Genomic DNA, 16,327 nt, shown 5'->3' with positions numbered 1-16,327 from the left:
ATAAATTGACCTCAAATTTTATCACATTCGTCAAAAATATGTAGCACTTATTGTTTTACTTTATTGAATGAAGTAAATGTCCCCCCCTCTGTGATGCAGGATGGGGTTACAACAACTGTTAAGAATTATCTGCTGATATTATTAGACCTTTGTGAAACCTTAGCTCTGTTTTTCTTCCCCCTTGCTCCTGATGAATGATGTATTCCCACAGTAAAGCTTTGAACTTGAGGCCAAGACCACCTAACTACAAAAACAGTAGAAAAGCATTCTAATGACTTATATGAGTTACGTGACCCTCCCTGACTCACATGGGCTAATGCCAGCACTGTTTCTTCTTTATTCATCAGATCTTGTTGGCCAAATATATAACCCAGGCAGTAAATCTCAAGGGGCATCATGGGTTTCCTGATGCTGGGCGTGAGAGATGTCTTGTGATGTCACATGTCACCAGGCCCTCCTCCACCCATGAAAGCTGATGGCTCTATCATCTGTCCATCCCCGCCTATCTCCCTCCACCCAAACATTCATCTATCTATTCAGACGGTGACAGCACCAAAGAGCAGCCAGACTCGCTATAAAACATCACAGAGGGGAAAGTCAAGGTCATATGTCTATCAAAAGAAGATCTACTGGGAGGGTGGGAGGGTATGTTAGCAAATGTGCATGCACACACACGGGCCTTTGTGTATGCATGTCTGTGTGTGTGTGTGTGAATGTGTGTCAAACTGCTGGATGGTCAAGTCTGAGAAAAGTGATGTAAGACACAAAGCCCCTTGAGTTTCGCCTTCAAAGCTTGAGGGTTAGCGGAGTACACGACAGCAGGCGGCACAGTTAAGGAGCAGAGCTCAAAGTGGTCGAGCCTTCCACAGTTGACCTACGTCTGACCTTGGCAGGCTAATCCAAACATCGAAAAAGAGGACATATGTGAAAACCATATGTAGGAGGAGAAAGGCAGGATGTGGGGGCCGTGCCAGTCTTCATCTGGTTACTGACACTACAGTGCGGAGGGAGACCTCAGCAAATATGCTCATCCATAAAGCATGTCGGCGCACAGCCAGACCCGCGCTGTTCTGTTCACTACTGTGTCAGTGTGAATGTTATGTGTGTGTGTGTGCGTTTATGTGTGTGCACCCCCGTAGGAGCAGTCTGTCATGCTGTGATATGTGTCCTAGCAGACTGCCACTAGGGATCACCAGATAACCCGACCATCCCCCTGCGCGCCTGCAGTTCATCTGAATCAGATCACTATCACACTGTCTCTCACCACTGTCCAGGGGCCTCTGAATTCACATTTGGCGAGGAACACACACACACTCGCACACATAACATTGTCTCTGATCGTGTCCAGAACAAAAACCTCTACTCTCTGGCTTTTAATACACACTATAACAAGATACTTTAACATAAACATCAGGCCTAGCAATTACTAACCAGTCAACTGTCCTGTTAGGAAAACACATTTAATCACGAGTGCAGCAATGTGTCTCTGTTTCTCTGTCTCTCTTTCTTTTATACTTTGTATTTACTTTTTTCTTTTCATCAGTTTAGGCTTATGGGTCATACAGAGAAAATGGACTTAACATAACTGACAGTCAAACACTCCAGAAGCATTCACACCATCCCTCGGTGTACACACAAACACCCCCACATCCAGTTGCTTTTCACATTAAGAAGCTGCTTTTCTATAGTGGCTGTAAATCTCACAAAGTGTGTTACATTCACACACACAGGCACAGACACAAACAGACACCCACAACATTGTAAGGAAGTGAGGAAATGTGTGTGTGTGTGAAGTGGGTTAGTTGAACGTGAAAGTACTTTGCAGGCTCACTTCTGGGTGGGCGAATGAGACAGAAAAAGAGGAAAATGAAAACTGAACAAGTAAATGGAGAAAAAACCAATGCTTACTAGACCAAAAATAATTCTGTCAAAAAACTCCATCTTTTTTACCACACTCCCTCACTCACTCCCACGCTATAAAATTCCACCAGCCCACACTATCTACCACCTGAGTAAGCGTCTCTCATGACCAAAACATCCATTTCCTCAGCGTCGCTTTACTTCCAACCTTTAGCCTGCTCTCTCAGGTACTTAAACCTATCCCCTCTCTGCCCCATTTGACACTGCATTATTTATCAGGCTGGGTGAGAAGGCTGCTAACAGGTTGGATTCATACCCTCAAGCCCCTCTGACAACATCACAGCCCCTCTATTTTCGGAGGGTCCAATCACCGGTGCCCCAGAGACCCCGAGAGCTGTCCTTGGTTGTGGCCCGGTCTAACATGGTCCCACATTTCAACACCACAGCCATTAGCTTGTCTCTCTCTATCACCAGCTTCAGGGAGCTGCGAGTGAGTAAAGTAAAGAGGGAAAAGGTGACAATGGATGTAAGTGTTGAGAGACATTCTACATGTACACCAGGAGCACCGTGACCTGTGTAGTTCATATTTGTGAGAAAAGCAAAACAGCACTGCCTCGAAGATTGAAAAAATGACTGTAAGCAACTAAGGTTTAGACTCACACTTCTTGTAATATTCATACAATATCCTCCATGTACAAGCACAAATCCAAACAGACATACGCAGAGCCATTGTGAGAGATGCCTGTGAGAGAACTAGATCAGAAATAACTGTCCCCAGGCGTCAGAGTAGGAAGAGTTCTTAATCAGCTAGCCACAAATCCTGGAACACATGCAGGGTTGCCATATTTAGTTTTCAAAATCACTTTTAGATAACTTCGTACTGCAGTCCTCTGGTGTAATGTATAAATCAACTTTTTGAATACCACTATGCATGGAGATCATTTGTTTTACTGTGGACTATAATGTGTAGAATGACACAGAAATCCATATAGTTTTATAGAACGATTAAAAACCCAATATGACCAAAAGTGCTGTCTTTAGTTGTTGTCTGAAATACTTCTTCTGCTGCTTCTAAACTCATTGGGTGGCTAGCAACCCAACACTGCAACTTTTGACATAACACCTGACTCACAGCATTCAGGAAGACTGACCAGATGCTTTACAATGAGATCAAATGTTTATTGCATACTTCTAATCTTCTTAAATTTCAAGTGTGATTAGTATACTTGTCAAAACATAATATACTGCCCATGCCACTACGCACGAGAGAGGGCAAAGTTCCAAAGCGACCACATCCTGCAAGAACAAATTGATTTAAAAAGCAACTTTTGTTTCTATGTACAAACTTTATGTCGCAGCACCTAGTCAAGCGTAAGCTGGTGGGAGGTGGGGGGGGGGGTTGGCCAGCAGGGAAGCCATGGCAGCGGCATCAGAGGCCTCCCCTTGAGGCTACAAGAGCCTGTGCCAGTGGGGTGCTTTTGATCAGACCATGTAAGCACCCTGCAAAAAACGTTTGAAGATTGACCAAACTCCAATTCAAATTGCCCTTCTCCGGCTTTCTCTCTTTCTCTCTCTCTCTCTCTCTCTCTCTCTCCCTTGGTCTCACTGGTTTGAACGCTGTGCCAGACACTGAATCCCCGACCGTGTGAGTCTTTGTGAAGCAATTTGCTGAGTGAAAAGTGCTTAATAAATCCAGGGTAAAAGTGCATCAAATGTGTTTACAGTGCATTGTGGATGCTGCTGCTCAGAGATAGAGCAGACTGAGACTGCGGTTCCCTGTATAGACGCTGTTATGCAACATATGCAAAATGCCAAAGCGACTGATTTCCAAATTTGTATAATCCTACACTGTGTGAGAAGCCACTCAGTATTTAAATTTAGTATTAAAGGGAAAACATTCTAATATAAACAATTTTTTACATGCAAAACACCACGAGGGAAGACATGTGATTTACTGATTTTGGTCTCTGTTTTACAGCTTGTCTCCAAGTGTTTGTTCAACATTAGTCACTCAATTTTTAAAGAATGTTTCTCCTTTAATGGCCACAGCTGTTAACTATTACCTGAGAGCTGTTTTCTTTTCAGATTTGCAAAAATGCTATTTTCTAACCTTAGCCTTGAGGGAGGTTAGTGTTTCTGAAACGGGACACACATGTGTACAGGTGGCTGCCAACACCAATATAGAGCCATCTGAGGGTGTACATTATTTTACGACCATATTTCAGCTGGCAGAGCAGACTGTAACCCACGCACGGGAACCTTAACCAAACCGCTACGCATGGCACACTCCGCACTTTGTACCGGGATGGGATTAAGTCAAATTGTAGGTCTTTACACCTACACCTTGTACCAGAATAGTACGATAGGAGTTGATTTTAGGGAGATTGTGCTGTGATGGCTGAAACTCATAAATGCACATTGTACTCAAAGAGACAGAGAGAGAAAGAGACTGGCGAGTGAAAGTTGAACTCCCTAAGTAACCCATCTGGCAGCTATCTCCCGCATCTGCGCTAATCCAGTTCAGCAGTCTTGGGTGTTGAAGTGATAGGCATTGCCTTTATCTGCCTGATCCCATGCACTGGATTAGATTCTGCAAAAGCACACCACCACCACCACGCGCTTTCTTGCTCGATCTCTGTGCACTGACCTCTCGCAGTTACACTACAAACAAGTCTCCGCTGAGGAAAGGGAGAGCTTTGTAGTCAAGTGGGGTCATGCCGCTTGAATATATACAGTATATACTGTATATATAAGCTGTCTCTCTCACATACACACACATTAACATAGATTCAAATTAACTGGCTATATCAAACAGTTGGCAGAACACTGTGTAGCTCACTATCTCTATCTATTCACATGTCTGTCCTGGAAACCCGGCTTGAAATGTAGCAGACTGTTATTGTATTTCTTTACTTCAGGTGGAATAGGTACAGGCTATTCAGCTGCCTATGTCTGTCTGTCTGTGTGTGTGTGTGTGTGTGTGTCTCCTGCTCTCTCATTCTCTCGCTTTTTTTTTTCCTCCGCGCAAAGGGAGAAAACATGGAGCCTCTCTCCGCCTCGATAACGCATCTAATCCATCACCAGTGTCAGGCTGAAGAATTCTGGTGTCAGTAGAGAACGGCATGTAGAAATGTGCTGTGTATATGTGTGTGTGTGTGATGGCTCCCACCAGCCCAGCACGCCGCCTCTTTTGTTCCTGTGCCTGTTGTACAATATAAGCTCCCATAAGGCATATGTTAGCCCGCCTGCCTATATGTACTATGTGTCACTTCCCATTGGACAGACTGAGGCCGGAGAGGGTGATGGAGGAGAGGAACACGGGGGACAGCAGGGGGAGAGAGTGAAGGAAAATGGACAGATGTAGAGATTGGAGGAAAAGTAAGAGAGAAAAAAAGAAACAGGCTATAAGGTATGGGGGGGCAGGAGGGGAGGGGGGTAAATGACAGAAACAGACACAGGTTCTGTCTGTAAGCGTAATTCTCTCCCTAACCTGCTCATATGGTGGCACTATGTCCGCTAAAATGACCCGAGCCCTTAGTCAATACAAGGGGCAATTACTTCATATTTTTGGCCGGGCACCATAAAGCCTATTGATTTGCCTCTCTGCTCCACACACAAAGCATTTAACCCTCTCCTCTACAACATCTTCCCTCATCCGTTTGCTTGACGGAGACAGAACAGCAAGAGACTGTATCCAAGAAATCACACATGATAACCATTCAAATGACCTTTTTTTTTTTACTATCATTGATCGTCAGTGTATATCGAAAGCAAACATCCTATTAAATTGATTCCAAGTAAGGCTTAACAACCAATCTTACAACAGCCGTCTCTATAATAGCTCTATCCAAGACTCATTCAATTCCATTTCGGCTCTGTAATATTGCCATCTTTCTCGGTCACATAACTTACAACCCTAAACATGATTATATCAGCACTTTTCCCTGTTTGCCCCTGAGTCTAAATAGAAACCAGAGACCGTGGCATGCATTAGGGGACTGTGGTGGGATGAGATCAGGCCTCAACTCTAATCACCCCAAACACACATATTAAAGTACAGCAGCACAATGCGAAGCCTATATTTAGCTCTACATTAAAACACTGAGCAGAGGCCAGCGTGCCGGTGATGGATACGAGCCAAGAAAATTCAGAGAAACCATAACGGAGGGATGTGGTGGGTGGGATTTTTAGCTTAGCCCTCAAAAAATGGGGTTCACCAGTACACCCGCCACAGTTTCTACTCAACTGGCACTCGATGGCATTGAAAAAAGAAAACAGTCTGTACAAACAAACTAAACAGCTGACACCACAGTAAGTTTTCCTTTGTTAACTGACCTCAAAAGTCCAGAGAGACTAATGGAGGAATAGAGAGAGCTAATGGAGCGAAAGATGAGGTGGATCAAACAAATACAAAATGTAGACGAAGGATGTTTCAAAGAGTTGAAAAATTGTAAGGTGTGAGAAAAAAGGACTATGCCATTCAGAGCTGTGGCTACTCCCAACAGACACATAGCAGAATTCACATTTCAACCCTGGAGATGACAACTACTTAGCCCTGCAGTATCTTCAGAAGATATGATACCAAGACAAAAAAAAAAAACGATTATACACAAGCCTACACACTTATGCACACACTCTCACAGTTATATTTAACAACGCCATGTTCTAAGAACAAAACATAACAACAAATACCTCTTCACAGCCTGACGTCTAATAATGGAGTATTCTCTCAAGGGAAAATGATTTTTCAAAGGTGGAGTTCTTACTGCTCTGATGTACATGTTGAAAAAGCTACACTTATTTTATATGAGTAAATAAGCAAGGGACAAAGCAGTCACACAACTATTACAAGCAGTACACACAGCCAATGCACCGATGGTTAGACAAAAGTTATTACAGGAATGTCAAACAGTCTGAACCAGAAGAAAATATCACACCTCCTGTTTTCTCCCTAGGCATACTTCAAAGTAGATCACAAAGATATGTGAATCAAAAAGTAGCTCAGAGAAGGTTCAGGTGAGGGGGAAAATTAGCTGAAATTGTTTCAATTTCTCCCACCGGATTTATGAGATTTAAATGTGGGACAAGATTGGCAGGTAGGAGTGTGATACTAGGAAATTATAGCCAGCGGGATCCGCACAGCAAATGAGAATATAAAAGCACTTCAATCAAGCCCACCTTTTACACCTGTAATATGTGTGAGCTTGAATAACCTCCCTATATGTTTCATGCTGTGGTTAATATTACTGAGATGTTTTTGCCGGTCGTGAGAGAGAGCATGCAATTGATGAATGTATTATATTGCTATAAGGTTCTGACACTCAGTGCAGTCTTCATCAAGGCCACATTAATGTAGGCCCTCTCTGACATGTAATGAGACACGAGCGTGAAGGGGCCTGGGGAGAAGCAAAGGACATGAGGAAAGGAGAGAAATGTTGAGGTAGAAAAAGAGGATAGGCCCGGTTGCAAGTATATATGACATAGAAAGATGGATACATAGAGAGAGAGAAAGAGAAAGCCTTGGAGCAGAATAATGTTGAAGTGGTTATCTGCGAGATCCATATTTTTGTTCATTTTTGGCGCCATCCTTGATCAGTCAATAAGTATTTCTGTACTGTGCTTGAGTGCATTCTGTATTATTTTACCTTGGATTTTCTGTTACATTGTTGTGTTCTGAAAATCAGCTGCCATAAAAGCTCGTCTTTTCTAAAAGTTATTGATTCAATATAATTCAGTCATCACAAACACGCTACAACATTTTTTTTTCTCCCAAAAACCTACATGACCAGGTGTTTATCACATAAACACACCATGAACTCAATCAATCAGAATAGAAATTACCAATGGACATGTTAATGACAATGTCACATTAATTTACATGAGTGAGATATGAAGCCAGTGCAGAGAGGCAACCAGGTGAGGAGGCCTGTCTCTCTTTTATATGACATCACACCAAACCATATAACCAACCCCATACCACATATAGCACCATAGAGACCGATGTCACAACCTTTCACCTCTCGCCTACCGAGTTCCCAGCAGCCTTTGGATAATTAGAGCTCCTCCTGTAGGTTTCCACAATGAGACAAGGATAAGATGGACACCACACTGTGAACCTTTAACCCTTGTCGCCTGACAGAAACAAAGTAAGAGGGGGAAGGGATAAGAAAGTGGGATGAACTGAGAGGGACAGGGGTTATCCAATCACTCCTTTGCAGGGAGACAGTGATGCTATGGATGAGTTGGGGGGGTGGGGTGGGGTTGGGGGGGTCGGAGTTGGGATTGTCTGACCCCATTCAACATGCTCACAAGAAAAGCAGGCCAAAACCCCTGTGCTGGACAAGGGTTACCATGGTAACCTCTCTCCCCTTGGGCACGGGATCAGCAGGGAATCAACTGAAAGCGTGTGTTGGTGCGAATATGCGTGTGTCTGTGTGTGAGTGTGTGCATAGATATGCCTGGAGTAATTAAAAACTGTTATGTCATCGCTATTGTTTAGTCCATCCTTGGCTCAGGATTAAGAGAATGCGCTGATCATTTTTTTTAGTCTCTCCGTCCTTCAAGGGACTTTTGACTGTTTCGGTGGTGGTTTTCCCCTGTGAGAACATGCGGTAACATCAACTTGCCAGGAAACAACGACATTCCAGCACAAACACTCTCTCAGACTGAAAACAGGATATGTCGGGTCATGACTCTTGTTAAACTTGATTTATCTCCTTTGGTTAATAGTTTTTTGGTATGGTTACAACACCAACATTATGACTTTGGTATCCGCACACACATTTATTTTGTTTTCTACACTGAAACAAAGGCTTTCCTTCATATTTTCCATTTTGGAACTGCATCATTGTTCTATATCACATAGATTATATTTGACATTTTTCAGTTTATACGCTTTATGTTAATAACGGCAGGGCTTACAGTCAACTAGGGACCATACATAAATACAAATATGTAGAAATAAAATGTGAAGTTATTTAAAACAGGATTTAAAAGAAATACATTGTGTCATCATGTCGGAATATTCCACACTGCAAGTTATACTTGCTTCACATTATTGTGTATTGAAAAGCATTTTAAGACAGTGAAATGAAATACTTTCTCACACTATCTGTAAATCAAGTGTGACATCAAAAGAAAAAACTACTTCAAGGTGATGAAATGACCTCCTTAATAATGCAACCTGTGTGACACAATATTTTACACTGTTTGAAATCCAATAATCAGATGAATAAGCTTTTATTTGATCTATTTTATTACCATAGTACTGTATAATTGATGCTATACCACACAAATGAATGATAATGTGCGCACATGTGTGTGTGTGGCCTAATTATCCAGCCAATGAGATCAATGTACTTAGCATGAAATATATTGCACATGAAAAGCAAATCACTAATTGAATTAAAAAATAGCTTTACTGTACATAAATAATACAGCCGAGTTAATAGACAGCCAGACAACATTCACTTTCGCTATGTAAAGTATGTCCGAGCGAGCATGTGTAATGCTATCCGCACATAAAACTAGCTAATGACTTTCAGGCATATTCGTTCCATGTGAGAGCAGTAAACAAGGCCTTGATTCATTAGTCCGCTAATTAGAAAACACTGTGAAGAATGACTTATGGTCTTGTGTTCCCAACATTTCTATGCACATTTATGACATTTACTGCGAGCAACACAAACACATGATCAGAGCAGACACAAACTTGTGTACACAGAGACTATACCGACACTGAGTGCAGCTGTGTATCCCGATTTGTACATTATACATGCAAAACAGCAACAGGCTTGCATCTTCTTGTAGACCAGGGGATCAGATACTCATCAGTAGAGACATGTGTTGGTGACAGAGTATCTTCCTTTATCCCCCCAAACACTCAGACACAAACACACCCACACACACACACACACACACACACACACACTCCCCCATCCTCTCTCATCCCCTCATAACTCATACACATGCTCTGAAGCGGCAGGAGAGGAAAATGCTGCGTATGCAGAATAGACGAGCAGCGTACACTTGGGTCAGAGTAAGTTGAAAACGGAGGGAGACAGAGACGGAGACCGTGTATGTGTGTGCGTGCGTGTGTGTGTGTTTGTGTGTAATGCCAGCACATTTTGTAGTCTATGAATCTTCACTAACGCTCTTTAAAATTGCCCACCAATCTTGCGTCAGGATTTAATGCCTGCTTCTCTCGAGAAGGAATAGACCAGCCAGTTAAAGTATGCTAATTCAGTGGCACTAAATACACTGCTTTAAATGTCAACCTTCCATTATTACACACACTCTGCCTGCCTTAGGACAGCCGCAGAATCATAAACACACACACACACACACGCACACAAAACAAGGTAACACACATGCGGCCCCTATGCAAGGACACAAGCAATATAAAGACTTATAGATCACAACCACTTTATAAAATCAATAACTGAATGAACAAAGGACATTTGCGACAAAGGTAGATTATTAAAGCAGCTTTTATCCATTTGAAGGGAGAATGAGTGAGGAATAGAAAGATACAGTAAAAAAGAACAAGACAGGCAGAGATGTAGAGAGACAGAAGATAACAATGAGAGTCGGAGACAGAGAGATACGGTCCAAGTCGGAGCCGGAATATAGCTACAGCAAGCAAAAAGCAATCAGCTTGCAAACAGCAGGCGAGAAGCCTGACACTCCTCCCCAACCAAGGGTGACAGCAACATTAATTCTATTAACCCTATTAGTATTCCATCCTCATTGCCTTGCTGGGTCAATACACACCTCCATCATACTGCAAAGCTTCTGCATCCCTCTTCCATATGCAAAGGGGAGTGGGGAGCGGTGGAGGGTTCAGGGTATGGATGGATAAATAGAAACCCAGACAGTGGCACTTCCTGTGCTCAGGGTGCAGACTGTGATGACCAGCCAGCTCTGTCAAATCATCTCTGTCTATAACACTAACACTGACAGACATACAGCGCCACGTGGCGTGTATAGGGCTGAGGGTGAGCAGAGATGGCTACACACTCTCCACTATGGCTGGAGGTCACATTTGGGAAATGGGTAAACACGATATCTTCAGTTTTTATCAGCTTTTTGAAAGCTATGTCGATAAAAATGTTAATTGATATTGTTTTAGCATTTCAAGGATAAAAATTTAAATGTCAGCAACAGAGTAAAACAAGAAGTTAATACACCGTCCCCTCGCTAGAAGACACGTGTTAGAACTCAATAAAATGAGTTAACAACTATCGGTTGCTGTAATCATTCCTCTTCTCTGTACTGACTGTGGAGCAATACCTTCTCAGAGCAACAACATCATAAGAAACTGGAGACAAAATCCACGTCCTCGCTCCGTGCAAAAAAACATACCAAAGTTTAGCCAAAGCTATTGCAGGGTTTCTGCAATATGCAAAGCCTATTTGAGTTGTTACTTCATCTCGGCAGTTGTGTGTAGTTTTACTGCCAGTGTTTTTGTCCCACCAAAAAACCTAAATGCAGCTACCGGGATGTAAACTTTCTGCCACAGCTCAGCAAAGAAACAAAAAGTGCGAGGAAACAAAAAGAAGGAATTTTGTACTAACAAGACCGCAACTTTGGAAAATGTGCACAGGATTAGACTAACTATAACTGTTGAAGCTGAATGAATTTTTGTACAGAACGAGGACTGTGGACTTCATGGAGTTTAGATTTTCCTCTACTACTGTAGAGTCAGGGAGGGATGATTATTTCAAAGTATATGGCATGTGAGAGTTATATTAAGATAGACTTGGAAAAAAAACTGACAGACTAAATACATTATTGGGAAATGTAGGGAAATGAAATGTGCCTTTATCCCATTATAAAAGAGACATGGCCAATTTTAAGCAAAAGTTATAGGCTTGGTTTGAGACCAGCTTGAAAACCAAAACCGGTCCCCACTGAACACAGCACACAGCTAGTACCGGCTCTGTTAAATGGAACAAAAAACTAACACGGAGGGACAACAAGCAATTAAATGAAGTGCAATTGTAGTTGTTGTTTCTAATTTTAACAGTGGGCATGAAGCACAACAAAAGCTGTCATTGTTTGACTGCTGGTGTTAACAAATATAAAGACTCTCTTTATCTTTCTTTTTATCCAAATAACTGTGCTCATGAAACGGTGATGCTTAGTAATAATAGTATTATTTGAAGACTTCCAGGATTACAGAAGGATGAAAAATAGTGAAATCAATCTCTTTTTTTCTCAAAACAGAATGGTTTGGCCTCGAAGCCGTTCCAGCGGTGAACTGTAGTAGGAGCAGAACATGAGAAACGAGTTGAGGTGTGTGTGGCAGCCCAAAGACAGCCCTCTCCTCCCATCTTGTTGCCCTCTCCTCTCAATCCGCCTCCAGCTCAGGGTGGGCGAGTGAGGTTGCCAACAGACACTTGCATACCAAGTATGTAGGACAGCGCCATTAGGGCATTAGTGCCGGTCAGCACCCAGCCGGTTTGTGTGTGTGAGTGTGCGTAGTGTGTGCAGAGGAGAAATTGGGGATGTGCAATAACACCCTAGGGGAGGAGACACAATCTGATGCCGTGCTTGATTGGTGCATATTCCCAGGATCACAAAATAAGACAGGAAGCAGCAAGGTGCTCCAAACTTGTCAGTTATAAGTCTATAAGTGTGTATCTGTGTGTTGCTATGAGATACATACAGGTTTGCCCACACATGTGCTCTGCAATGTGTGCGTAAATGGGCGTCTACTCTTTAGCCAGCAAGCCATATAACCGCAAGGACTTAAAACAACAATCCCCCACCCCTTATTCTTTCCTGCTCAAACAGCACTGCCGCCACGGACACACACACACACACAGCACTCTATGCTCTAGCCTTAAGCTACAGCGAGAGTGAAAAGTATAAAGGGTTGTGACAGCTCTTCCTCTCCTCCACATATACAGTGCAGCTACAGCACTGAGGGGCTATCTCTGCTGTGTCTGGGGCTAAGAGAGGGAGCAAGCATGATCTTTCCTGCTGTCTGGCCTGACTGATTCATGCCTATATTACCTGAGGGATTAGCTATTTCCTCTGTATAAATCCACTTTTGTGAGGTAATGTCTAGCATTAGCAGCAGGGGCCGTAGAGGGTTTTGTTACACTAAAAAATCTTCTGCCAAAAAAGCATACAAAACTACCGTGAAATCCAAAAAGGAAGCATGTTACATATACTGGCATTTTCTCTTACTCTTGCTGTATCACCACTCGGCCAGATTTAGGGATGAGATCATTCTCCTGAGAAGAAATGTTTCTCTCCTTTCACACATTTACACTTTCAAATTCAGATTTCAAAGCTAAATGTAATTGATACCTTGATTTTAATGTAACGTTAGTATGAGCTAAGCTAGCAGATCAGCTACAGTGTCCTTTTTTTTGTCTTTAATTAGCTAAGGAAACTAAACTGTAAGACCCACATTAAAATTATATCCGCTTTCTCCATTTTCTCTTTTTCATGAGCTGACCACAGACTCCGGCCAGACGGCTCCATGTTTGGGTACCTCGGTCCAGATCCCCCCATAACTATCTGGCTTCCTGTTATCCCACAATTGGGCTTTCTGTCTCTTTCTGGAAAAATTCATGTCTTTTCTTTTCCTCTTTCTCTCCGTGTCTCGCCTCCTTGTTCTTCTTACTGTAAAAACCACATAAATGTTTGGGTCAACAAAAACCTAACAGCTTGTTTTTCCATCTTTTGAAAGAAGGAGGAGGGGAGGGCAGATGAGAAGAGTGGAGGCTTTGTGGGGAGGATTCATAGCACATTGATATAATGCGTCTACATTTCTCCCCCCCCCCCCCCCCCTCTGACCGCTGCTTACACTCTCTTTGTTCCCCTACAACAAGAGGCTAAATAACTGTGTCCATATGTGGGAAGTAACTATGAGGAGAAAGAAGAGGAGGAGGGAGGAGGAGAATGGGTTGTTTAGTTAGTTAACGGTTTTTGGCAGACCCGGGGAGGTATTTTCTCTGTCTTAGAGGGGGCAGACAGTGGATACCCCCTTGAGGCACACACAGACACACACATACACACACACACACACACACACACTCTCTCCCTGGAGGGATTGTTAGGAGCGAAAGGTCATAGTGCATTCAAAATGAGCCATGAGGACAACAGTTATGCACATGATTCACTGTCCCACCTAGCGTGGAGTGTGAGAGAGAAAACTGCAGATGGTGAGAGGAATAGTGAACTCATCGCACACTGTTGTGGTAAAATATAGGGGCCATAATAAGCTGTGTTAGGATCAGTTTCAGCTGGGTAAAGATTATTCCACTGTACCTGAGAGGGGTAGGGAAAACAATCTGGGTTCTGTGGTGTTTTACTGCAAGTTTTATCACAATATACTGTAGACAGTATATTGTGACAGTCATTTCAGATTGGTTAATTTTACACAACAAACAGAAAAAAACAGCTAAAGCTTTGTTATTATGATTTTATAAATTCTGCAGGGAAACACTGCTGTCCCAAGAGGATTATTTGCCCGTATGGAGAGACCTGGGTACTAAACGAGAGCCGCAGATGTCATATGTTCTTTCACATAGGTGTAAAGCCATCAGGGGTGGGGAGTCGCTTAAGGTCAAAGGTCACAAATCCCTTCATAAGCTATTTCATGTGAAAAGGGAATAGAGTGTGTCAGAGGGTCAAAAGGAAACATAAATGGGGCAGCCATGGTATCATGAACTATTTCCTGGTGGATATAAACTTAATCCCTCCGATTTAGCCAACAGTGTGTCTTTAACCAGATTACCTCCTAATAATCGGCTAAACATCACTGCAAAGAATTCAGTTTGGTGTCTAAGCATGATAGTTTCCTGACATCAACCAATCCTCTGATTCTATATAAATTACAGTGTCTAATCTACAGTATATACGAAGGTCCCAGACATCAGCAAAGCCAGGATCACCTACTGTAATCCTCTGGGTGCAGCACAATAGGGAATCATAATCTCAATTCCTTACAAAGGCTGGTGCTGAGCAGATGACGAGTGTGTGTGTGTGTGTGTGTGTGCGTGAATTTGAGTGTGTGTGCGCAAACGTTCATACATGCATAAATGGTTTTCAGTCTCTTGGGTGTCTTGGTCTGTGCCCCTTGACTGAACACATGTGTGAGGGTTGGGGCAGAGGGGTGTTAAGGCCAGACAGCGGTAGGGGGTTTAGGGATGAGTGTGAGGAATGCAGAAGTCTCGAGGGCAGTGACGGGGATAGACCAGGGTGAACAGACAGGCAGCAATATGGAGAGACAGACCCCCCTCCAAACGCAGAGCTCTCCCCATATGAACCCCTTCATACACCTCATCTGTCTGTCTCACACTTTCCATTTATTTATTCTTCCTTTCTCTTAATGCTTGGGTAATGCCAGCCGAAAGGCAAATGACTATAAATGGCGCATTCCTTTGCCATCTGAATGTGTGTGTGCCTTAGTGTGTATACCTGCACGTGGCTACGCTTGTATCGGTGTGTGTGCACATGTAAGGGATCCAAATGGTGACTATGCTAACTGTGGCCGGCTGAAGTTATGAGAATGGAGCAGAATTGGGAGGATGGGGGTGGGGTGAGGAGGGCGGGAAAGAGGGTCACACATCAGCAGTTGTGTGAAGGCCTGCCGTCCCTACTTCCTGCCAGAGATTGGTCTGAAGGGAGGCCCTCCATAATTCAATAACAATAATCCCCAATGAAGGCCCAATAAAGCAGGCTGCTGTGGGGCGGAACTAACTGGCCATGCGCCTCCTCCTCATCCAAACCATCCGTCCATCACTGATTGGGGAGAGAGGTTGGGATGGCGAAATGGGGTAGTGGGGTGGGGTGGGGGTCTGGGGAACAGGCCCAGCTGACGTGCCGCCGGCAGCCAGCAGCCAGACAGACAGAGACAGAGATCCTGACTATCCCTCCCTCCTCTCTAACCTACCCACCCTCCCTCCTGTCGATCCCCTGCCCACCTCACCCCAGTCGGCTCTCCTGCTGGGCAGGAGACAGATCTGAGGAGTGCAGCTGCCTCCCATAGTTCCCCGGATGACTGAGCGGCCATGACCGCTAGCTTGGCCTGCAACCCACCACACAGACACACAAAGTCACACACACACACACACACACACACATACACACAATTGACACCTTAACAGGCTGGGGTATGGGGAAGTGCGTCTCAGTGGGGTCACATATCGATCATCTTTTGGTCAAATCAATCACCTATCCTTTAACGCGGCGTGACGGCTGATTGACCTCTGGAATCCATAACGTTATTATTTATGGCGGTCATGTTCCACGCATCCATGACCTCCCTTATAGCCCGACAGAACCTCATCTGAGGTGATGAACTCAACGTGGTAAGAAGAAAGATACAGACCTCATTTAGAGTCGTCATATTATAAGGGGACAAAATGTATTACAGCTAAACAGTGGAGTGCATCAGTGCCTACATGCATGATATGTGGGTGTTTGTGTGTTAAGCCTCTCTGTCTGT

The 16,327-nt window shown here is 43.5% G+C and overlaps 1 protein-coding gene across 3 annotated transcripts in view; it reads right to left on the bottom strand.

Moving 5' to 3' along the window:
* plxna2 (plexin A2) overlaps nucleotides 1-16,327 on the bottom strand; it is a 169,066-nt gene that overhangs the window by 101,435 nt on the left and 51,304 nt on the right. The window lies entirely within an intron of this gene.

Source organism: Thunnus maccoyii, chromosome 4, assembly GCF_910596095.1.
Source record: "Thunnus maccoyii chromosome 4, fThuMac1.1, whole genome shotgun sequence".
NCBI classification, from domain to species: Eukaryota; Metazoa; Chordata; class Actinopteri; order Scombriformes; family Scombridae; genus Thunnus; species Thunnus maccoyii.
The sequence above is the reverse complement of the archived record's forward strand: the minus strand, read 5'-3'. Positions and strand labels throughout refer to the sequence as shown.